The sequence below is a fragment of the Papaver somniferum genome, chromosome 4 (assembly GCF_003573695.1).
Source record: "Papaver somniferum cultivar HN1 chromosome 4, ASM357369v1, whole genome shotgun sequence".
NCBI classification, from domain to species: Eukaryota; Viridiplantae; Streptophyta; class Magnoliopsida; order Ranunculales; family Papaveraceae; genus Papaver; species Papaver somniferum.
In genome coordinates this window covers 132,169,612-132,194,641 of record NC_039361.1, presented here as the reverse complement: position 1 = coordinate 132,194,641, position 25,030 = coordinate 132,169,612, and the positions used below count along the sequence as shown (strand labels likewise).

The 25,030-nt window shown below is 38.7% G+C and overlaps 1 long non-coding RNA gene across 1 annotated transcript; it reads left to right on the top strand.

The window, feature by feature from the left end:
* The first annotated feature begins 11,451 nt into the window (after positions 1–11,451).
* On the top strand, positions 11,452–14,159 carry LOC113274272. The gene is made up of 4 exons (XR_003322917.1): positions 11,452–11,692; positions 13,194–13,414; positions 13,511–13,650; positions 13,822–14,159. It is a non-coding gene; the product is annotated as an uncharacterized LOC113274272 (long non-coding RNA).
* Positions 14,160–25,030: the final 10,871 nt, after the last annotated feature.

Here is a 25,030-nt window from a genome sequence, read left to right as displayed (position 1 = left end):
GTCTGGTCATGTTGTTAACCTTCAAAAATACGGAGTTCACTTCTCTCTTAAACTCCCAAGCAAACATACCAATATTATTTCTAGAATTCTCGAAATCAAAAAAATCTCAAAGAACGACAAGTACTAAAGAATTCTATTTTTTGATAATAATAAATCCAAAATATGATCTCACTTTCAATCAAAAATATGCAAGTATGATGTATCATCTTATCCATATAAATATTGTTATATATATTGACGAGTGAGGAAGAGAAAAGGCATGTGTACGTTTGGGTTTGCACAAGTTATCACACTATGTTGTAGAGGGGAAAACGATTATTTTTTTTGTTGGTATTCACATGGATTTTTTTCTCCAAAAAGTTTATTGGTTTGAAGTATGAAAATCTATAGCGTATATTTTGAATGTTGCAACATTAAAATTGTACACCCCTGAATTATTATTGTGGTACCTTGGGCAGTTTTAAGGGGTAGGCGAACCAGGCAATCGCGCGGGACCCCAAATTATTGAGGCCCCAAATTCTTTTATTTCTTCAATTACAGTATAAGTTAATTGGTAACAGTCATAAGTGTCACTAAATGATTTTGCCAAAATTATTAAGATAATAGATGCTTGTGACAGCGTTACAAACTGTTGTATTTACAAGCCAAACTAGAATAAAGGTAGCTTGTGACAGCGTTACAAACTGTCGTGTTTACAACCCAAACCAGAAATAGAAAAAAGGCAACTTTGTGATGCCTATAGTTAGTACACGACAGTTTGTAAGAGGGCCTTGTTGGTACCCCTATTAGCATTACATTAACCTTTGGGAGAGCAAGTGACTATCTAAGCAAAAGGTTAATGTGATTTGCCGAAGAGTATCACCCGCACGCGTGAAGCAATTTTTATAACTTTTCTCCCTTTTTGGACACTCATTCTCTCCTAAACAGCTAAACTGCTTGTGTGGCTTTTTCTCATGTTTTTTCTCCACTCCTTTTTGTATTTTTCCTTCTCTCACACCTTAGCCAAGAGCCAGAATGGTAATAAACCAGCAGTTTCCACTTCCACACTCTGCGCAAGGAAAGGAAACAAATCTAGCATTCTTCTTGGGTTCACTTCCACAATTACTCTCTCTTGCTCTTTCTATGTACTTAGTCCTTGTCCGCACATGGATTTATCAAAGCTGTCTCTATTGGCATTTTGGTTAGCTAAAAAGCAAGAGAAATTGTAATGTATCGGACTGGGTGCAATGTGAAGTCTGTAGCTTGATCCTTACTATTTTAGCATTAAATAGTAAATATAGAGGAAAAGAGTGGGTACTCTTTTTATGTATGCAAGAATCTGGACTGTTTGAGAAGATCTTTAGCTTAAAGAAAGGTTAATGCGTATTACAGTTGATTCTCGTCTTTTTCCCAAGAAAAGGTCGTCGTCCCATGTGAGATTGGGATGCCCAATTTTTTGGGTACCACATGGATCAGCATCACCTACCATTATATTTTTACTAGTCACATCATGATGCATATGCTTAAATTTAACTCAATAATGGGAGATTTAAAGATAGTGAAATTTTTTGCTTTAAATAAAAGTTTAATATTTTTATTTATATAGATAACTCAGACAGCTTTTTAAACATATAAATTTGATAAAAATTCCGTATACATTTTGAAGGATGTTAAGTTTTTAAAAATTTTGATCTATTTATAAAATAATCGCAATTATGTGAACATGTAAAAAGCTTTCAAAGTTTTTGATTTATTTTTAAAACAATTGCAATATTGTAACATGTAAATATTAATTTTATGTACATTTATACCCTTTATTTTTATTAAATTTATGTGATGTAATAAAGTTTAGTAACTTAAACGAGGCGGGGTAAGTTAGTCGGCTAGAGGGGTGTCCTACCAAAAAATGCCACTTCTTTTTCTTCTTATATTAGTTATATTATTTTTATTATTTAAATATTCTTTAAAATTCGCTCCTTAAAATATACCATTATTCAATTTTTTAAAATATCCCTACCTTCTGAAAAGTGGAAGCAATTAGCACAAATTGCTTTCAAAAGTGGACGCAACTTCATACAAGTTGATTCAAAAAAAAATTATTTTTTACCCCTCGGGAGTATTTGTGCAAGGTCAACAAAAATGAAGGGTATTTATAACATTCCCATTATTTTTAACGGGGCAAGATCCAATGATCATGACATGGTTATATTGACATAATCATGACATGGTTTGGCCATTTTTTTATACAAAACCCAAGCGACAACGTATTTAAGGTTAATTTTTTGGTGACATATTCCTCTTATATATCTCTCAATTCCTACCAAAAATGAGAGCATTCCGAGATGTATAAGACTGCCATCTACCATTTTGAATATCGACCGTTGAAGATTAACCTGTTGAAATTAAAATTTGTGGATGGTAAAGTTTCGTATATCATTAGCTGACTAAAAAAAGATGAGGAAAGAGAAAGCACGACTTTCTCTCTAGGCGATTTCTAGGCGATTTTTTTAGGGTTTCAATTTTTTTCACGATGCAGAAAAGTCAACCATTAGTTCTCGTTAGTGCTAATGGAGAAACTTCAGATTCAACTGCTATATCTCATGAGACTAAAGCAGCGTCTTTTGCTGATTTGGTTAAGGGTAAAAAAACCCTATATATAATACAAAACAGAAGGGGTTTTAGAGTTTGGACGGTCGGATAATATTTTGAGAGACAAACGTTGCATCCGACTATCCCAGTCTCATCCCAACCAAATACATCTGACGGATGTAAGATTTGTAACCTCCTTCAATTATATATATACATTAGTTAGATTTCCTCATCATTATGATCATAAAAAAACATTAAATGTGACAAGAAGATAAATGAAGACCATCATTTATATTTCTTGGAGTTAAAAACATGTATAGTTAATATTATTGTCAGGAACAAATTAGCCATCCTTCATCAAAGTCTAAAGAAAGAACAACATTAGAATCTTTATCAACAAAAGAAGAAAAAAATTATTTTTCATTTGGGAACCAGATAAATATGATTAGGTACCATCAAGAGAAAATTCGAACAATAATGCGTATGCATGTTAATTCTAATAGAGTTTAATGTTGAGCAAGTGTGTAAACTAACCGTACTTCTGAAATAAAGGTACGTTTTTATGTTCCAGTGTCGATTTTTATTTGATAAACTCATGTATTCAATGTTTGGTAAAAACTTTTGAGGAACTTTTGGATGTCATAATTACCGTGCAATCATTCTTGAGTAGATGGGTTCATATTAAACCCAAAGGCCTTTGTTAGTAATAAAATTTTAAACCTTGCCAAATTCCAGGTTTTTACCTGTTTTATAAAATCACAATTGATGAGAGTAAAAATTTATTTAAATTATATGTAGTAAATAAAACACAAATTATGTCCTTATCAAAGCTACAATTTAGAGGAGGATATATGGTGGTTTTTTTCTTAAAAGTGCACAACCAATAATTTAGGAGACTTCGGTAATGTAACAAACACTTATACAATCATAACTACAAGTTCGTATGGGTCAAAATAAGTCTTCTTATCATAGTTTATAGTATTTATTTAAATCATTATGACCAAAAATTCTATCGTCTCATGCTGTGCGGTTACGACACGGGTTATTTTTAGTATGTTAACAAATTCGGATATCACATCTCTTCCCGGGGCTATTAGTTTTCGTGATGAACCAGCATTAGATTTATCTCTTGAGTTAACACAAGAGGGGCGGGATATGTTTCAATTTAGTCTTATTGGGATATTAAATTTCAGAGAATTTTGGAGGAACAATGAAAACATGGAGATGGAAGGTGCAAGTTGGTTCCAATGACAAAGGGGTTTTGCATTATCAAGCTAACGTCTGCTGAAGATAAGGAACGAGTATGGCATGGAGATTCATGGGTAGTTTAGAAGAAAACTCTTAGGGTTTTCAATTTTTTCTCAAATTTTGATCCAGAAAGGCAAAGCACGTCTCATGCTTCTGTTTGGTATGTTGAAATTCAAGATATGTAGAGCATTAAGTTTTGTAGCCACTGCGAGCATATGATACACAAATTTGAGAATTGTCTTGCAGGTCGTAAGATTTTGGGTGGTACAGTTTCAGCAGGGACTAAGGATACTTGCAATGATCAGAGTAAACTAAAGAAGGAGGATGCACTTAGGAAGGAAAATTCTAAGTATGCTTGGAAAGAAGTGCGAGGTAGTAAAAGGAATTTGGAGGTTGCTGAAAAGAATGGTGTTGTAAATACAGGTTCTATGGGTCAGTTACGCAAGGACAAGAATGTTGCAGGTGTGGTGGATGACTCTTCAACGCCTTTGGTGAATGATTTGCTCAGGTCTGAACCAATTCTCTCTAAAAAATCTTTTCAAGTGCTGAGCTTGGTCTTAGAGATGAAGTGGAGAAATTTAATATTGTTGATGATAGTGTGGAATCAGATGAGCACTCTGATCCTAAATTGGAGGCTACTGCTATGGCAAATGAAGTGAAAATTTCAAAAAAATGGGGTTCTATTTCAGATGCTAAAGAACCTATGGAATAATCTAAGTATGGGCAGAATTTTGTAGACCCATGTAATGTTAATACTGATGATATGGATGCAGGCACTGACAATGCTATTTCTGTAAATGTTAGTGATAAACAGTTGGTTTTGGAACTTGCTGAGGCAGAAGAAAAATATCTATTGGCTTTGGCTGATTTGGAGAAAAATAAGAGAGCTCTTACTGCCAGTATGAATAGTGCTGATAGTATTAATAGTGAGGGAGAAGAAACTGATTTGGAACAGGACCAGGATGCATATAATTTAGAAGATTCTAATATGGAGCCAAACATAAATATAGGTGAGGATATCAAATCCAGAATGAGAGCACATAAAATGACTACGCGTTTGGTTCAGCAAGTCGGTACTTTGGAAACCAAAACCCAACAGAGATCACCTAAGCCCAATACAATTGAATCCAGTCCATTGACTGAAAAGGAGCGGGAGGTTTATGATACAATTAAGAATACAGATATTCGGACTAAGTTTTTGCAAGACTTAGCATCCAGAAAAGAGTACTTCAAAAAAATAAAAGAACAAGAAAAAAGAATGAAGTCACTCCTAAGAAGAAAAAGAGAAAATAGACTCACTTGTCCTTTTTTTTAGAAGATGTTCTCTAGGTTTTATGAGTTGTGTTTTTTAGGGTTCTTGAACTCTTATGTGTACTTTTCTTTTTTCATCCCATTGGTTTATCAAGGTGGGGGGCCTGGTGTCCTCCATTTTGTAATTCTTGTAATTTTATTTTTTTGCTGCAATAAACCATTTGGACTTAGCAAAAAAAATAATGAAGTTTCGTATATCGGAATGCTCTCATTTTTGGCAGGAAAGTAGAGCTATATAAGTGGAACATGTCACCAAAAAATTAGTTTCAAAATCGTTCTCGTTTGGATTTTGTAGAAAAAATAGCCAAACTATGTCATGATTATGTCAATATAACCATGTCATTGGATCCTGCTCCATTTTTAAATAAGAAAAAAAGAACAGATTTGGGCCAAATACAGATGTACTCATGTTTTTTATGTGTGCTTTCAAATGTACGTTTTCTTATTTTACAAATGTACTCCTGTTTGACCCAGATAACAGAGAGTTATCCTCCATGTGTACAATTAACTACACTTAAAAGGATTGTTTAGTCCTTTAAATTACCGAGTCGTTAAACAACTTGTTAGAGTGTTCCAAAGAGGTATTTTGTCGTGTACATTTAACTATGTATACAGTTGACTATACTAAAAGGGTCATATCTTTAGGGCCTAATTAGGGTTTGGGTCGTGGAAGTTGCAGTTGATGCAAAAAGGTCGTAGACTCATCAAAAACTTGGTTAATCGTCTGATTTTTTGACGATGCCCTCGTGAAATAGAGTTTTGACCTTTTATCCAAACTGAATTGTTCGATTTTTTTCATCCTTTGCGTTGGGTTTCTTATAATCGAACTAAGATTTGGAGATCGTAAAAATAAACTCAAATCAATTTTTTTTGAATAAGCAATGATTGAATACTTAGATATTCTGAAGGTTCATGCTACATGGTTGAATCAAGTTTTTTTCATATGTTATCATGATATATACACCATCAGAGCAGTTCTGCATAAAGGTCTTTCATAATCTCCATAATTACGCAACTTCATTTCAGTTTTAAGTATTCTTAATTCCTAATCCGTTATGATTCCTAAAAGATCTCACGTGATATTCTATTATTCCATCCGGTATTATTTTGAATTTAAACTTAATTATTTCTTTCTTTCTTCGATCGGTAACTTAATTATATACTTCTAAATAATTGATCGTTATCTTTTTCTTACTTTACGTCTCATCATGTCTCAACTAGGTAAATATAAAAAAAATACATATAAATATGCAGTAATACAATTGATAGATAGTACTAAGATTTTACGAGGAGAAAGAAAGATTTTAGTATCACTAATGTAAGAAGACGGAAATAAACTAAAGAATTATAAGTTTTGACGATAACTTAAACAGTCAACAAAACTTAATTAACAATCAGAACTTTTGACGAATTTTAAAAGTAAGCTAACGGTTTGTTAACAGTCTCTTGTTAGTCTATGACCCTAATACATCAACTGCATCTTTTACGACCCAGGCCCTAAACATGCGACCCTTTAACAAAGTATCTCTGTTCCAAATAGCCAGATTTCAGATGCTAGTTAATTCAGTTCGGTCGGGTATTTTCACGAGCAGTTGAGTGGTGCAGTTCACACCCAATTGGTTGCATCTCCTTTTACAGCTTAACCTTTCTTCCAAATTCGAATCCATAATACTCTAATCAACCACCGTGCATCGTGAGAACACCAATGACAACACCACACTCCCTAAGCTGTTTTACAACCGCTGGTATAATAAACTACTAAATTTGTTTTTTGTGGAATTTTATCGACCACTTGGAAGGCGTCAAACTGGTAACTTGAGAGATAGATTTTGTTATGTTCACCTCTTATACCTTCTTCCTTGCATATTAACCGAATAAGACCCAAATATTTTACTAATTCATACCCAGGCTTTGTGACCTTCTTAACTTCTAAAACTACTTTCAACCCTCTTCATTCATCTTCTAAATTAACAGCAACAGAAGCACTTCTCTTACTTTGTTTTCTTGTTGATTTTTCAGTTCCAACTAGAAGCAAAAACTCCATGAACTCGAGCTCAAAACCAAAGCTTACTCACCTGAACTTTGTGATCATCCTGCCTACGTGTTATTCTTACTGAACCTTTGAAAACTACCTATCAGAAACTTATTAAAAGCGTCACAAAATAAAACAACAACATTAGTTCTTTCAAGTATTTCTGTTAGACCAAAGACTACACTAAACATTATCAAACTTGATCTTGTAGTTCTTATCCAACCCTGGCCTCCAAAATCAGTCAAAACCATTCTAACACACCCAAAGAAATCTAAGGAAGCAGTAGCACCATCAAACGATAGCTGATTTTTGGTCTTGCAACTACACTAAAATCCATTTCCAACAAACTTAATAGGACAAGGTAGGTTAATCTCAATTTTGGTATTGAATATCAACTACTAATCGATACATCCAAAATAAGCAAATCAAAATTGAGTCAAAATCATGAAATATGTTCAGATGATAATTAAATCTAGGTGAATTAGTAGTCAAATTGAAGACCCCCATCAACATCAGGACGCATCTAAATCTGTTTAGACAAATACCGACTACTAATTGACGCATCCCAGAGTGAAGATTCAGATGAGATGTCAAAACATGAAATGAAATCTGATAATGAAATCAAAACATCCTTGTTTAGAAACCCATTCTAAAAACCCATTGTAAGAATTCAATTAAAACTCAATCGAAAATCGAACTTCAAATTCGTAATATTTAGGATTCTCATGTTAGAACTGTCATGTTATGGATTTAAAACTTTTGGTTATTCACGTGTTTAAACTTTCAACTTTAAAATCAATTTTGCTTATTTTTCTGCAATGGTAAGTATGTTTGGCTATTTTAAAAAATGAGAGATATGTGTTTGTAAATGACAATAATATATAGTATATTACATGTAATCTTCCTTGATTGATGTATTGTAAAGGCGATAACTAAATACAACCCCACATTTGGTTAAATACAACCTTTTGGTAAAAGTCAAATATTTGTTAACCATTATTACGTGAGTAACAACCAAGACCCTCCTTCCTTTATTGGTGATTGAGTTTTTTTTTTTTTTGACTATAAAGAGGAATGTATTAATTAAGCAATATAATATAGAAGGTCTACAATTTCATTTTGTCCGAACATACTAGAAAGGATGCTTTCCTTTTGCACTTGTTGTTGCAAATGTTTCGTCATGTGTTGTAGTCTTCTGATTCTTGCTTCTTTTGCCACTGTGTCCTCTGCTGCATTGTGCTCTCTGTTAATAAATTTTACCTTTGCTTGTGGTAATCTGCCTAGAATATTAGTAGTTTCTTCTATGGTATTCTCAGCTGTCCAAGAAACTTCTGTCATTTTTTATTAATGATATCTTCCAGGACTTTACAATATGTAGCTATAAAGACACTGGAAAGAATATTGTCTTCTAGCCATTTTAAAGCATTTAAAAAGGATTTTTCTTCTGCATGTAAAGCCGATGACGCCCAATCTGAACCTGTAGAAAGATGCATAAAGGTTTCTTGTTCTACCGAATAAAGAATGAAGGCGTAACCCATGGACAAGTTCTCCTTGTTAAACGACGCATCTGTAAAAGTTATCCAATCCATTTTGAAATTATTCCACACATATTTACTTGCTTTCTTTATCTGAATATATTTTTTAATTTTCTCCTTTTCGAACGGCATGGGTCTATAAGAAGTTCTTAATCTGTTGAATCAAAGAGTATGGGTATGGGATGGTTTTCCTAAATACCACTTCACATCTATACTTCCATAGGAACCAGATGATTGTAGCGATTTTTTCACAACAATTTGAGAAGTTAGGATCAAATATCCAAGTTTCCACCCACTAAACAATTGAGTTAGTGTTAATCAGTGAATTGACCGTATTCAGATCGCAGCCTAACCAAATCGATCTAGCAAAGGTGGTCTTCTGTTTCCGACGCTTGAGTATCACATAAAGGACACTCATGGGACATTTTTGCGTTGTGAGCAGCTAGTCTGCAATTAGCCGGAAGCGCTTTTTGAACTAGTTTCCATATAAATAGTCTTATCCGGGGGATTGACTGCAGTTTCCAAAGATAGTTCCACGGAAAAATTATATCCTCCTCATTATTATTATGTTGCTTGATGAGATAGTTGTAAATATTTTTTGCTGAGAATGCCCCAGAACTATGATATTTCCATCTATTCCGATCCCTCTTATCTTTGTTTGGGGTAACTGTTAAAATTTTTTCCTTAATATCTGGATGAAAGTAATCGTCAATTTTGTTGAATGTTCCATGAACCGTCTATTTTTAATAGCTCTTGGACCTTTTGGGGCAGGGGTCAACTGTATCACTTGGTTTATTCACTATATCCGCATTATGGATCCAACTGTCTTTCCATATCTTCGTATTAGCTCCATCTTTCACTTGCCAAATAAAGTTTCCTTTTATGATATTGAGCCCCTTTTGAATACTTGTCCATATCCAAGAAAGTTCGTAATTTCTGGTCGGTTTAAATGGGTTTGAATCATGGCAGTATTTCGCCTCTAGAAGTTTTACCCATAATTGATCTTTCTCTGTCATTAATCTTCTCGCTAGCTTCGTCAGGAGGGCTATATTGAAATTGTGAGGGATTTTAATTCCTAACCCCCCTTAAGATTTTGGTTTACCCATGCCTTTCCACGCTTTTATATAACCACCTTTTTCGTTTGGCTTATCTTTATTCCACCAAAAGTCTTTTTGGATTTTGTCAAGTTTATCTAGAATTTCTTTTGGAAGTGCTAGCATCTGCATATGGTAAGTTGGGTAAGCTTGGAGAATAGATTGAATTAGAACTGTCCTGCCCGCTTGCGATAACAACTTTGATTGCCAGCCATGTAGAGTGTTGTAGTACCTTTGAAGGAGCGGTTCGAAATTTTCTTTTCTGTTTTTATTGAAAAAAAAGAGGAGTACCAAGATACCTGTCCTTTTTTGTCAACAGAGGGACTTTTAGGATTTTTGCAATTACCTTAGCATGTGTTTGGGTGTATTTTAGGGCTGAAATAAATGCCATATTTTTGTAAATTTATCATTTGCCCTGTGATTTCCCTAAAATTAGATAAAATGTCCAGTAAATTTTTTGCTTCCCCTAGGTTCGCTTTGATGAAAAGAAAACAGTCGCCAGCAAAGAGTAGGTGGGATATAGTAGGGGCATGTTTGTTTATTTTAATGCCCGAAATCTTATTTTCTTCTGTGGCTTTTTCGAGGAGTCTTGAGAGAACCTCCATGCAAATTAGGAATAAATATGGTGATAGAGGATCCCCTGCCTTAATCCCCCTAGAGGTGGAGAAAGTTGGACCCGGAGATCCATTTAAAAGAATAAAATAAGAGGTTGAGGAAATGCATTGAGAATGAGGTTGACCCAACAATCGCCAAAACCGAAGGAAGATAAGGCTTTTGCAATAAAAGGCCACTCTACTCTATCAAAGGATTTGGAAAGATCAATTTTGAGAGCTAGAAACCTCTTTTTTTTCTTGGAAGTTTTCATTGAGTGAATCAATTCATGGACTATGATAATATTATCTGTAATTTGTCTTCCTGGGAGAAAGGCTGATTGATTTGGGGAAATTAACCTATTTAAGATGGGTTTTATACGGTTCGCCAATATTTTTGAGATGAGTTTATAGATAGTATTGCTGAGGCTAATAGGTCTAAAATCCGCTGAGGTTTGAGGAGTTGTGATTTTTGGTATAAGAGTAATATAGGAGTGGTTAAAGTCCCTTTCCATAATCTCAGACCTAAAGAAATCTTGCGTAGAACTTATTATATCTGGACCCAAGATGTCCCAATTAGCTTTGAAGAAATCCGGTTGGAAACCGTCTGGGCCTGGTGCACCCCAAGGATTCATGTTGGAGAGAGTTGACCAGATTTCCTCTTTAGAAGGAATATGGGTTAAATCTATGATTTCCGAGTCGGTAACACAAGGTTTTATAATATCAGCTAGGTCAAATCCTGGTTTTAGCAACGCTTTTTTTACGGAGATGCACAACGGATATTAACGTTGCATGCTTAACAATCTTAATATCCGTCGCGCACCAGATTATCCGTTGCACAAATTAATTATATTTCATTTACTAAAATAAACTAGGGGTGCAACGTCTGGTCAACACCTAAAATCGTTGCACAGCCTATGGTTTTTTTGTAATACATAGTATGTTATGGGCTTTTAGTAGTTTATTTATTAATTAATTTTCTGATTTATTAATTTTTTCGTAATATCCCCCGTATTTATTTCACACATCTCTCCGAACTCTCTCTCTTTCTATTTTCATTCGATAACTCTTATATCTTCGGCCGAGAGAAGAGAAAAACTTTTCTTTTTCTTCATCAAATCTGCTTAGATTTTAGAATTAGAGAAGAGAAAAACGTTTCAACAAATCAAAACCCATGTTCTAAACATCTTGTAATCGATTCAATAGTTGAAATCTTCCTAAACCCTAATTTTAGAACATCAATTTTTTCCCTGAATCTAACATTAAATCATAATTCAATAGGATTATTAGCAGAATTTTGTGGATTATAATCAGGTATAATCGTTCAGCTACTACTACTGCTTGTTAATTTTATTTTTATCCGAAATCTTTTGGAGTTTTTTTTTTTAATTTTGACCCAACTCTGTGAATGAGTTACGGATTTTTGATTTTGGCGTTCTTTATTTTGTAATATGTACTTTTTATGAATTGGGTTTGTAATATGTACTTTTTACGAATTGGGTTTGTTTCTATTCAGCAGTTTACCTTAATTATTGAGTTAAAGAAACCCTTTTCTTTTGTATATCTTGGGTTTGATGAAATTTGAAATTTTGCTTCATAGATTTGAAGAGTTAAGGTAAGTGGGAGTTGATTGATTGGTGAGCTTGGCGTTAGATAGATTTGGATTGAGTTTTTAGTTGCCATTGGAGGTAAGATTTAAACCCCTTTCTATTGATAATGAATCTGAGTAATACAATCAATAGGTTATAGTAGTTATACCAAAGGAATGATAATCAGATGTTCGATGAAATACCCAAACGATAAGATGGTCTGTAAGAAGTGTTGGTTAATAGGAATTCCTTCTGCTAAATTATAGGCCCTAGATCGACAAAATAAAATCCTAAATAAGATTGAGTGTGTCACTACGGTAAATAGACTATGAGTATGCCTGTTTTCCGAAAGTGCTGTTGTGTATCGTAGTTAGGCATTTCTAGTCGTTTTCCTTTATGTTAAAAGTTAAATATAGGTCTGCTTCTGTAATTTGTGGAGATGATTAAGGTGACATCAGATAATAAATAACTAAAGAATGTAAGGTCAGGTAAGGATTTAGGGTAAGATAGTTGCTATACTCCCTTGTAGGAAGTACACATATGAAAAGTCATAATTAAATGTTTATTAATTGTGTGTCATTTTTCTGAGTTATGGCCAGTACATGCTTATTATATGTATGCTGACTTTGTCGAAGTGATGTTATACTAATGACCCATAGTGGTGGATTATAATGCGCATACTTTTCTATATATCTCTGCAATTTCCGGCAATCTCTTCCTCCCCTGTCTTCAACTTACTCCGTGGGTTTGTACAAATACTTTGGTTGTGAAATTTGGGTTTATCTTACCAAAGTTAGTATTTGTTATGGTCTAATTAAGTTCATTTTTTTAATTTTTATGCTGATGACAATTGTGTTCTATTTGGGGTTTATTTTTATTAAGAGTTCAGAACTAATTTTGGGTTTATCTGGGTATCCAACTATCCATGAATTGGATGTTTTAATTAGTAGTGCAAGTCCCCCGCCTTAGTATAGGACTGGTATCCTTATTGAACAGCAGTGTTTACGTAGGTAAGATCTGTACAGTACTCTTTCTAGCCCAAGGGCGATTTGACTCTGGGCATCAACGTGTTTATGTTGAATAATATAACTGTGAAATCCAATTGTAAGAGATACTGGTTTGTTAACATATCGTGAGACTGCTTTGCTTTATCACGAGCAGCATTAATTCAGAAGTTTATAATTTCATAGTTTTTCGAAGATTATCTCAAGGATAAATGAATTCAGTTGCAGGGGGTGTGCCAACAAACACTACAGCAAGGCCAAATCCTGCTGGTGATGCTAGGACACCGAATATTACTGGCTTAGGTGGGTTTGGACTACCTCCAGATATGGAACGGATGCTTAATGGCGCACAAGATCCTTCCCAAATGAATCAACTTCTGCAGAATCCAGCTGTTGGCCAGATAATGCAAAGCATTCTCTCTAACCATCAGTACATGAATCAAGTATTAGTTTATCAAATATGCCAGGCAGGTTGTAATTGATCTATTATTGAACATGTAACTTTTTCTCATATTTTAACGCTACCTTTTGCTTGTTAGGTGTTGGGACTCAATCCCCAACTGCGAGGCCTGCTTGATTCCAGTCCTCAGTTGCGAGAAATGATGTAGAATCCAGAATTTTTTCGCCAGCTAACCTCTCCCGAGACAAGGCGGGTAATATCTCTTAAGATAACCAACTGGTAAGCACAAGAACGTCTGCAGTTCCAGTTGTTCCTGATTCTGAAGGTTCTTAACTCTGTCATTTACGATTCTACTTCCATCTTAACTAATTGACAGATCATAGTAATTAGTAGTTCCCTTTCCCCGGATGAGTTGGTTGATATATGAAATGTAAATTTTCCATTTTGCAGGAAGTGACTTAAATTCGTTCACTCTTGATGCATTAGCCGTTTTCATCTTTCGTGTGCTTCAACGAGAAAATCACCCTGAATTCATCTTTCGTTCACTCGGCCCCTGCTTGGATACAACTGCAAAGGAGTTTGTATCGATTCAAGGAAATGTGCCTGCGCAAAGCTTCTCAGAATGTAACAACAGTGGGTTAGGGTTTTCGTAGTTTCAAATTCAGAACTTGTGTTTACAACATTTTGGATTTTGCACAAGTTGTTTAATCTGAATGGGTTTATGGTTCATCTATCTAGCTTAGCTACTTTGTTGATGTATGAATCGTTCTTGATGGATTGTGATAATCAATAATTGTTCTTGATCGATTGTAATTCAGGAGCAGAAATCTGCCGGAATTTGTGTCGACAGTAACTTTTTTTTAACCTGAAAATTATTGTGCAACGGATATAAAGGTAGGAAAATTATCCGTTGCAAAGGTCACCTGAAGTGAGCAACGGATTTAACTGCCACCAAATAAATAAAACGTTGACAGAATACACCATGGGACCCACAAAAGTGTTATTCTGTAAATAATATCCGTTTCAAAAACTAAATTATATGCTGCACAAATAAGAAAAGGTGCAACGGTTGTGAACCGTTATAAAAGTTGTACAAATTAATTTGTGTGACGCATGTTATACGTTGCATATCAAAACGCAACGCCGTTTTACCAACTTTTATTGTCGTTGCACAATTTTGCGCAACGTTTATAAGCGCCACAAAATGGCTGTTGTTGGTGTAGTATTGTAGTTCTTCATTTGGGAGTTCCGATTTGGGAGAAGTGATTGATTAAGAGAGAATTTATTTGGTCTCAGTCAGAAATCCAGAGCCCTGAAGGTTCTCTGAGCGAATGAATTGCATTGATTTTCTTCCTATTTGAAGCAGAGGCATGAAAATATTCAGTATTTTGATCGTATTCTTTGAAAATTTTATCTCTCTAGAGAGTTGATGGTAGTAGTCATTTTTAATTTCGTACCATTTTCCTAGCTCAACTTGGAGATTTTTGAGGATATCTATCTTGGAGGAGATGTTTCCGGATCTATGAATGTTATCTATTTTCATATTGAGGTTTTTTATATTTTTATGGATATTACCGAAAACATCTGAGTTCCACTGGGCTAAATCCAACGAAAGAGCTTTTAGACTTGAAGTGAAATTTTTTCCTGAAGAATTGGGTGAGTGAAGAATCCAAGACGCTTCTACCACAGTAGATAAAGAGGGATGGGAGAGCCAAGACCTAATGCATCTAAACGGTTTAAGAAGTCTTTTTGTTTCTGGATTGGAATCGAAAAGGATAGGGGTGTGGTCAGAGCCAACTCTGGTTAGGTGACTTACCTTTGTGTCCGGGAATAACTGAATCCACTGATAAGATATTAAAGCTCTATCGATCCTTTCGTATATATTAGCATCTCCGGTTCTGTTATTTGACCAAGTGAAAGGCGTTCCTTCGTAACCTGCATCTTGTAGCCCCAACGCGTCTATTATCTGCCTGACGAAGGATTTACTGCTTGAGCTCGTATTATTTCCCACCCGAGTCCAATATTATATTCAAATCTCCAATTAGGACCCAAGGTTTTTGTACTTGTCTCGCTAAATCCTGAATATAAGACCATTGATCTACTTTATAATCTGCTTCCACGGTGCCATAGACACATGTAATTTCTATTTCTTTGTCTCCGATTGTTGATTCAAAATGGCAAACATTTAAATAAGCTGAGATTAGATTTAGCTATACATTATTATGCCAATCTATCACCAACCCCTTAGCTATCCCCACCGACGGGACTATGAACCAATCATGAAAATCGGATTTTTTCAACAAAAGGTTCATTCTATCGAATGTGGCCTTTGTCTTAGATAAAAAAATAATATCTGGCTTGTAGAAATGGCAAAGGTGATTAAGATAGTCCTTAGTAATAGGAGTCCCTATTCCTTGGACATTCCAAGAAAGAAGTTTCATTGGATAAGCGAAGAAAACAACCAGTAGGGAAGACACAAAACAATAAGAGGGAAAAGAGAAAACCCTAGAGGAAAAGGAATGGACTCATAAAAATGTTTATTAGGAGAGACTACCAAAAAGAAGGACAATAAAAAATGAACAACACCAGAGGACTCAAAAAGGCATGGAGAGAAACACAAAAAGCCACACAGGGGAGGGAGAAAAGAAAACCGCTCAAGCCCAGGACAAAAAAAAAACAGCTCAGAGACCACCAAGATAAATTACTCAATCCAGAAGAGAAAGGAATTGCACCTGAAAACTAGTGTTAGAAGCAATAAGATAGCATAAAAAAAACTTCACCAGATTAAAGAGCAGGAGAAAGCTCACAAAAGAGAGGGGACATAACAAGCCTTATGCAAGCCTAGAAGAACATGGACTCAAGTAAAAAACAGGCACAAGTAAGTAAAAAGGAAACCCAAAAAAAGAGTATATAGGATAAGACAATAAGCATAAGAGAAGTCTTATATGGAAGCTCTGAACAGAGGATAGAAAAGCAAAAGATTTAGGGCAATGGAAACTAACAAAGGGAAAGAAAATACTAAATTTTACAAGAAATAACAACTAGGAGGATTACAGGGAAGAAACAAAGTACAGAAAAGTACTAAAAACAGAACTTAACTACAGCTATTACAATAGAAAGCAAAAAACAGTAAAGCCAAAAGCAAAAATACAGGTGTTTGTGGGTGAAAACGGTTTCTGTTGTTTTTGGTAATTTCGTGTGTGGATAAGAAATGAGTCTAAACCCTAAACAATGTACTGCACGAGAGTACTTTTGATTCGAGAGATCAATCTGTACAATACTAGCCTAAACCAAGAAATGGCCATTTCAGGCTTGCTTCGGTCACAAAGTGAAGGAGAAGGGTTGGACTTAGGGAGGGAAGCGAAGAAAGTGTTGAGACCAGAATAGTTGATTCTGGAAGTGTGGGTGTTTCGTGACTTGTATCAGAAAATTGAACTGGCTAGCTGAATGAAAAGCTAGCTGAATGAAAAGCTATCAGATGATTTCTGGATGTTGTATTCTTCTCCTGACCAAAACTTGTTGTCTGGTGAAAATAGGTGAGACCTATTTATACAATTCGCAATAAAACGTACCCTGGTCTCGTAGGAAGTGAAAACGGTTGAGTGGTGGAAGAAAAGAGTAACGGGTAACGCCTGGAATTGATGTTTCCATAATGAAGGATACGTTTCACCATTACTTCTTTCCATTACTAACCGCCTCGCTTTATGACACTTTCTTGTGTACGCTGCACGTTATAAACCTCCAGACCAATACCTTGATGAGTATCCCCCAGTTTGTGACATGTTCTGATTCTCGAGTGTTTTCGTGGAAAACATGTAGCACTTTGCTACGTGTGGCAAGTTAAAGTCGAGAGGCCTATCGTAGGAAAATAGCATGTGATGCTATTAGTCTTGTCTTGGATAGTCGCCTGAAAGTTGCCACGAGCCTGCCAACTCGGTGGCGAATTTGGATAGCTGAGATTGCATCTCAGGAGGAAGGGTAGCCGTTGATTATGGCTACCTTATTTTGGCGCCTGAAGATGACGGAGTGGCGTTTTTGGTGCACGCTAGTGGCAATTCGGCATGGCTGGCATGGCTCGTGCATGCCAGTGGCACGATGATGCAAGTGGACCCTTGCGTAGCCATGGCCATTAGTTTTAGGCGGCTGGTCGCCTGAAAGTTGCCACAAGTCTGTCAGCTCGGTGGCGAACTTGGATGGCTGAGATTGCATCTCATAAGGAAGGATAGCAGTTGATTATGGCTACCTTCTATCGGCGTCTGGCAATTTTGTCTAAATTAGGTTTTAGCATGCCGAAACCCTAATTAGCATATATGGCATGCCGTTTGGCATGTGCGCTTGGCATGCGCGTTTTGGCAAGTTTGGCATGCCGTTCGACATGTGCGCCTGGCATGCGCGTTTGGTAAGTTAGGAATGCCGATTGGCATGTGCTCCTAGCATGCGCGTTTGGCGAGTTTGGCATGCTGCTTGGCATGTTTGGCATTCTGATTGGCATGTGCGCATGGCATGCACGTTTGGCAAGTTAGGCAAGCCGTTGGGCATGTGCGCATTTGGAGAGTTTGGCATGCTGCTTGGCGTGTTTGGCATGTGCGCCTGACATGCGCATTCGGCGAGTTTGGCATGCTGCTTGGCATGTTTAGCATGCCGATTGGCATGTGCGCCTGGCATGCGCGTTTGGCAAGTTAGGCATGCCGATTGGAATGTGTGCATAGCATGCACGTTTTGCGAGTTTGGCATGCTGCTTGTCTTGTTTGGCATGCCGATTGGCATGTGCGCCTGGCATGCGCGTTTGGCGCGGGTTTTGGGAAGCCATTGGCTTTGCGACCATCTGGCGTGGTTTCCTCCTTTTCAACACTGTGGCGAGTTTGAAGCAACCTGATTGGTTAATGTAAGAGGGTCGGCCAAGCATGGGCGTGGCTACACTTCTGTGTGAGTGTGGCGGATATAAAGCGTCCTGATTGGTCGATGGGAAGTGGGGTCGGCAAGCTAGGGCGTGGCCACAATTCCAGTGTGTTGTGGCGGATTTAATCGCCTAGTTTGGCTAAGCATAGTTTTTCGACCAACGGGGTCTAGTGTACTGCGCGGGTAGCGAAACCCTAATTTTGCAAATTAGTCGGGTTTATGAGTTTTTTGTGAGTTATCACAATAATTGGCTGGATTTTGTATGCTGCCACAAAAATCCTTATTTACAGAATGCAGTGTGCTTTCTGTCTGAGCACTTCGTGCGATGGCCTTAACTTTGGTACTTGGAGGTTCATGCGACTCCGCTGCGAGTGAACACAAATCCATCATGCCATACCGATATTAAGGGTTCTGTCGGGGAACATAGCACATGAAAGTACTCAGTGAGTCTTGTATTGGCGAGGCGCCAAAATTTACAGAGTGTTTGGGATGGTTGCTACATTCGCCAGTCTGGATAAATTTCGTGTAATTATATTGAATGGCTCAATAAATATGCTGGTGGAGAGGTTGGCACTCACGGCACCATTTCCTTGCAGATTGACGTCAGATGCAAGGTTGTACGATTTTAAACCTAAGCTAAAAACCACCATCAACATCAAGTCCCCTGCTTAACACGTAACAGTGGCATTGTTGCGGGGTAAGCATGAGATGGTGACAGACAAGAGTAAAATCGAAAGAGCAAGACGTGAAGAGATTTCCAAGGAAATTCAACTAACCTTTGGTGGAAGGCATGAGGAATCAGTGATCCTTGTGTTGGAGTCTTTTGCATAAATTCGTCTTAGCCGTGGGATGTTGGCACCAATGCGGCGTCTTTGGCTACTGGTTAGGGAATGGTTCACGCCGCTGCTGGCTAAGGCATTGGTTAGGACGCGGTGGGAGTTGGTTGGGGCTGCATATGGCACTTGTCAAGAGCGGAAAAGTTGGCGCTGAAACTTCGCCTACTGATTGGCAGAGATGGTACAATAATTTGGTTCGAGAATTGGTGAATGCTAGCTGGATAGGTTACGGAACATATGGAGATGACGCTGATTTGAACGGCCAGGATGGCGCTTCCTTGGCTGGTGGAGATGGCACTGCTTTGAATGGCTAGGTTGGCGCTGCTAGCTTGGCATGGCGGATGGCGCGACTACCTTGGGATATCCGTGGAGTGGTGCGGCTAGCTTGGCCTTACGGAGATGGTGCCGCTGGCTTGGACGCGGAATGGCCGAGATGGTTGCTGGCTTGGACGCGGACCTTTGGCACGAGGCTTGAACGCGGACTGCTGGCGCTGGCGTGGTACTATTGGTTTGGCTGCATCTGTTGCATGGTGGATGGCGCAACTAACTTGGAGTGGGTAGAGATGGCGTAGGCTAGGAGTGGTAGAGATGGATCCATGGGGCGTTGGTGTAGTGTTGGCTTGGACGTGGAGATTAGCAATGGAATGTCAACACCGCGGGCCGAGCTACCTTATTTCGTGCGTGTCCCAAAATAGAAACCTTTCTATAGTCGAACTCCAAAACACCATGCCTATAAAAGGCGTTACCTATCTTCCTTAATTTCGTATTGTTTACTTTGTTTTCACATCTTGGTGCTAGCGGCAAAGGCTTGGATCGGCGGAGAGAGCAGCAACAAAAGTAGGCGAGCGTATTTTAGGTATGTTTATCAACGTTTCTTCTTTTGTTTGCTCTTCTGTGTTGTTGTAAACCATAGCCATAAGCATATCCTCCATAAACCCGTAGAAATACTCGTGTATGAATGATTCTTCTCTGCTAGCAGTATCGTAGTAATATTAGCCGCCACATTGATGGTAAGGAAGCCAATTGTTATGCAAAGTAGGCGCGCACGGATGGGTGGCCGCCATTAGTTCTTCTCCTATGAAAACCTAGCCTTAGGGTTTCCTTTTCCTTTTGCGGTCGTCGCACAATTTCCATGGTGGGACACACTCTCCCTTTGGTCGAAAGCATACTTCCTGCTGCGAGACACGGTTTTGGCTAGGGGCACGTTTCCGCGGCAAAACATGGCTTGTTGAAGGGAGTATCAGTCCTCACTCTTTTGTCTATGCGTGTCCCTTTTGGCTACCTGTGCTATGGCTTGTGACCAAAATAAATTGGCTTGCGACCAAAATAGATTCTCCGCCGGTGATAAGTAGTCTTCATGCACCTTTTTTTTTGGTAGTAACTTTTCTTCGTTTTGCTCCGTTGTAGTTACTTTGAAAGTGAAAGCAGTATAAGAAAATTTTGTTAGGGATGTCGCCTGAGAATAGTCCTGTCGCTATGTCGAAAAACGTTAGCAACTCGAAGCCCAACACGGATGACGAATTCTTTACACAATCTGCCACAGTTAAAAGAAACCATCCCAAATATGTGGCTATCCTTCTGAGCGGTTCAGAAAATGGAGGAGACGCCCATTAGTTCGGCCAGGGCGCGTGATACGATTCTGTCTTCAAAAAAATGAGTACCTGCTTCTCCTATTGACTTCATGGCTTGTCAGAGCCCATTGCGTTCTTTTGATGAATGGATGCAGTTCATGATAAGTCAAGACTGCGTAAGAGACAGTCTGACCAGGGCGCAAATCATCAACGCGGTCATGGATTCTGCAACACTTCAAATCAGGAAGGACATCGTGGGCTTGGTCACTTTTATCTCCAGATGGTGTCCAGATACTCATACGGCCACATGCAGGTGGGGTGAAATGACTATTTCTTTAGAGAGTGTAGCCGTCCTGCTGAATCTTCCAATAACAGGGAACATTGACATTACTTTGTCTGATGAGGAAGAGGAAATGCGTGCCACTCTCGTTGCCAAGTCGGCAGGGTTTGTTCGGAAAAATTACGAAACGAAGTGCTTCTATAGCTGGTGGGTGTCTAAATGGTTCTCGAAAGACTCAGAGCCGAATCAGATGAACGGTACGCTCCATGTCGCTGCATTTTTGGCTTTGTGGTTATCTAGAGATATTCTTGATGATGGCTCTGGCAAGAAGGAGATAAGACAGGAGCTTATCAAACTGGCTATCAAATCGGCGAAAGGTTTTATCCTCCCCATCGGCGGCTTGTTTCTTGGATCTTTGTACAACCATCTGGATCACTTGACCGCGGACATGTATGCTTCTAATGGTCATATAAAAGTAGACTCGTATGTACACATCACTTTTCTTCAAATGTGGTTGTGGGAGCATTTCAAAAATTATGCTCCTAAGCCGCTGGCTTCATTTCCTGACTCCCATGGCGGTTTCAGGATACTCCGCTGGTTGAATAAGCGTCCAAACTCCGGGTCGAATCTCATCGAATTCCTCGACAATGCGTATGCAGTTAGCTTTCGTCCTTGGGATCCGGTCCATGCATCCATATTTCAGCCGAACACTTTTGTTGTTGTCCCAAATATGACTTTGTTTTCTGCTGAAGAGAATATGAGCGTTGGAGAAATCATATTCATACGAAGCTGTACACCTGGACATGTGCCATCTTTCTTCAGGGGATCTTATGAGGCGGTTCCTTATAATATTGACAGGTCTGCTCGGTATATGGGTTTTGACCAAGGAGTCTCATTTCTTCGTCATTCGGAGGCTCCGAAAGAATTGTTGTCAGCTGTTCTTGATGCCAGTGTTCTTGCGCCGGGTAAAAGCCCTCTCAAAACGAAGTCCATCGACGACATCCAAATACAATGTGTTCTGGCAGGATGAGTTTCTCTCCCTTCATGGATTTGTGAATGAGGTGGTGAAAGATCCCCGTGGCAAGCCTTCCCCTGCGATTTTAGCGAAACATACATTGTTGAGGGAGCTTCCTACGGCTAAGCGGAAATCTCCCAGCTCGGATGTGGACAATCCCCATGAAAAGGAGCGAAGGTCTAAAAACCGTGCGGGTGGTTTTCAGTCGGATTCGTCATCTCTCGTGACTTTCAGTTCTTCCAACATACGGGTATGCATGGCTCCTTCTTGATTTGACTGGTTCACACAAATCTTTTGTTTCGTCGCTGAACATCTTTTCTTCTTTTCTTTCACAACTCAGGGTCTTGACAACATGAACCCCTTTGCCAGACTCGCGCACGGTCAGAAATCAGCGTCTAAGTTTTCTGAAGATGAAGAAGAGTCAGGAGAAGAGGAATGTTCGGGATCCAGTGGTGATGATGGAAGTACTTCTGAAAGTAGCGCTGAGTCTTCCTCCAGCAAGTCCGCGAATGAGTCGGTAAGTTTCTGCATTCTTCTCCTTTTTTTTTGAAACAAAACTAAACTGTAATATCGCTGGGAGGAGTTGGTTCTGAAGATGTCACTGAGGTGGAGACTCGTGACGGTGAAGATGTAGCTTCGACCTCAACCGTGGAAGCCGCGCCTGTTGGTGATTTGGAAATGGAGATTGAAGACGTCGTTGCAACCCAGATGGTGTAAATTACTTAGGCGACCGTTGGCGCAATTGTAGTCAGGAATCCTCTGTCGGTCACAGATTCAGTTGCGGGAGCCATTTTTGCTCCTCCATATTTGGTTCCTTTTCCAGATCATGTGCTGATTGGAGGCTTCAGTGTGCAAGGAAAATATGCGAAATTATACACTAAGATATTGGAAAGGTACAGACATATCGCCACAACCAAAAAGATCACTATCCAGTTCGCGCTAGTCAGGCGCGTGTAAGAAGCCTTATCTTCGATTGATGACATGTCCAATGTGACTGGCCATACCATTTTCGAGGATGTAATCTCGAGCTGGAAGTTCCACCGGGACATGTGCATAAACTTTGAGTTCAACACCCCTGGTTTGTTGGGGGTTTCATCGAGATCCAAAAGTTGCAGGCTGAGGAAACCGACGGCCCCTCCGCGGATGTGATCAATCAACATGAAGCGTAAATCGAAAGGTTTTCCAAAAAATTGAAGCTGAAACGGGCGGCTCTCCAAAGCGCGAAGGAGGATTTCTCTAAGAAGAGCAAGCCATTGTTTAATGATTTTCCTTGAATATCTTATGTCTTCTGGACTTCTTTTGCTTAGGTTTTCTTTTTGAAAGGCAAACGAAACGCCTGGTTTATGGTTTGATATTTTTGGATTGATAGATAATTGTTACCTATGAGGGTTTTGGATTATTCTTTGGAATGAATTTTAGAATAATGTCGTTTTGATCATGACTGTTAGTAGCATGAATATTCCATGAGAGTCATGGAATTGTGAATGTTGTATGACGATAGAAAGTATAAGATGAATTTTTGGGGTAACACGACTATCGATTTCTATTATCAACGTGAAAACTTGAAGTAGTAGATTATGTACTTTGTCTAACAAGAATTACTCGCTTTTAGGGTCTCCCAACAAAATGGATCTTCCGGGCGTAAGTCTGAATTTTATGGGCGACGCCGTTGTGACTGTGAGAAGTCCTCAGTCATTCCTCATCGTGTAATAACTGACAACTGAGCCATTGAACCCCGCGCAGATCGTTTGCTTCTACCATATTGATGTCTGGGTTGAAGAATGAAACTCGGAATTGGAAATTGATATTGTAAGCGAGAGATTAATCTCCCAATGTGGTCGCCAATTGTTTGTGGGTGAAAACAGTTTCTGCTGTTTTTGGTAATTTCGTGTGTGGATGAGAAACAAGTCTAAACCCTAAACAATGTACTGCACGGGAGTACTTTTGATTCGAGAGATCAATTTGTATAATACTGGCCTAAACCAAGAAATGACCGTTCCATGCTTGCTTCGGTCACAAAGTGAAGGAGAAGGGTTGGTCTTAGGGAGGGAAGCGAAGAAAGTGTTGAGACCAGAATAGTTGATTCTGGAAGTGTGGGTGTTTCGTGACTTGTATCAGAAAATTGAACTGGCTAGCTGAATGAAAAGCTATCAGATGATTTATGGATGTTGTATTCTTCTCCTGAACAAAACTTGTTATCTGGTGGGAATAGGTGAGACCTATTTATACAAGTCGCAATAAAACGTACCCTGGTCTCGTAGGAAGTGGAAACGGTTAAGTGGTGGAAGAAAAGAGTAACGGGTAATGCCTGGAATTGATGTTTCCATAATGAAGGATACGTTTCACCATTACTTCTTGCCATTACTAACCACCTCGCTTTATGACACTTTCTTGTAACGGGCATATTGCATGCCGCACGCTGTAAACCGCCAGACCAATACCCTGATGAGTATCCCCCAGTTTGTGACATGTTCTGACGTCTCGAGTGTTTTCGTGGAAAACATGTAGCACTTTGCTACGTGTGGCAAGTTAAAGTCGAGAGGCCTGTCCTAGGAAAATAGCATGTGATGCTATTAGGATTGTCTTGGATAGTCGCCTGAAACTTGCCACGAGCCTGCCAACTCGGTGGCGAATTTGGATGGCTGAGATTGCATCTCGGGAGGAAGGGTAGCCGTTGATTATGGCTACCTTATGTTGGCGCCTGAAGATGGTGCAGTGGCGTTTTTGGTGCACGCTAGTGGCAATGCGGCATGGCTGGCATGGCTCGTGCATGCCAGTGGCACGATGGTGCAAGTGGACCCTGGCGTAGCCATGACCATTAGTTTTACGCGGCTGGTCGCCTGAAAGTTGCCACAAGTCTATCAGCTCGGTGGCGAACTTGGACGGCTGAGATTGCATCTCATGAGGAATGATAGCCGTTGATTATGGCTACCTTCTGTCGGCGCCTGGAAACTTTGTCTAAATTAGGGTTTAGCATGCCGAAACTCTAATTAGCATATATGGCATGTGCGCCTGGCATGCGCGTTTGGCAAGTTAGGCATGCTGATTGGCATGTGCG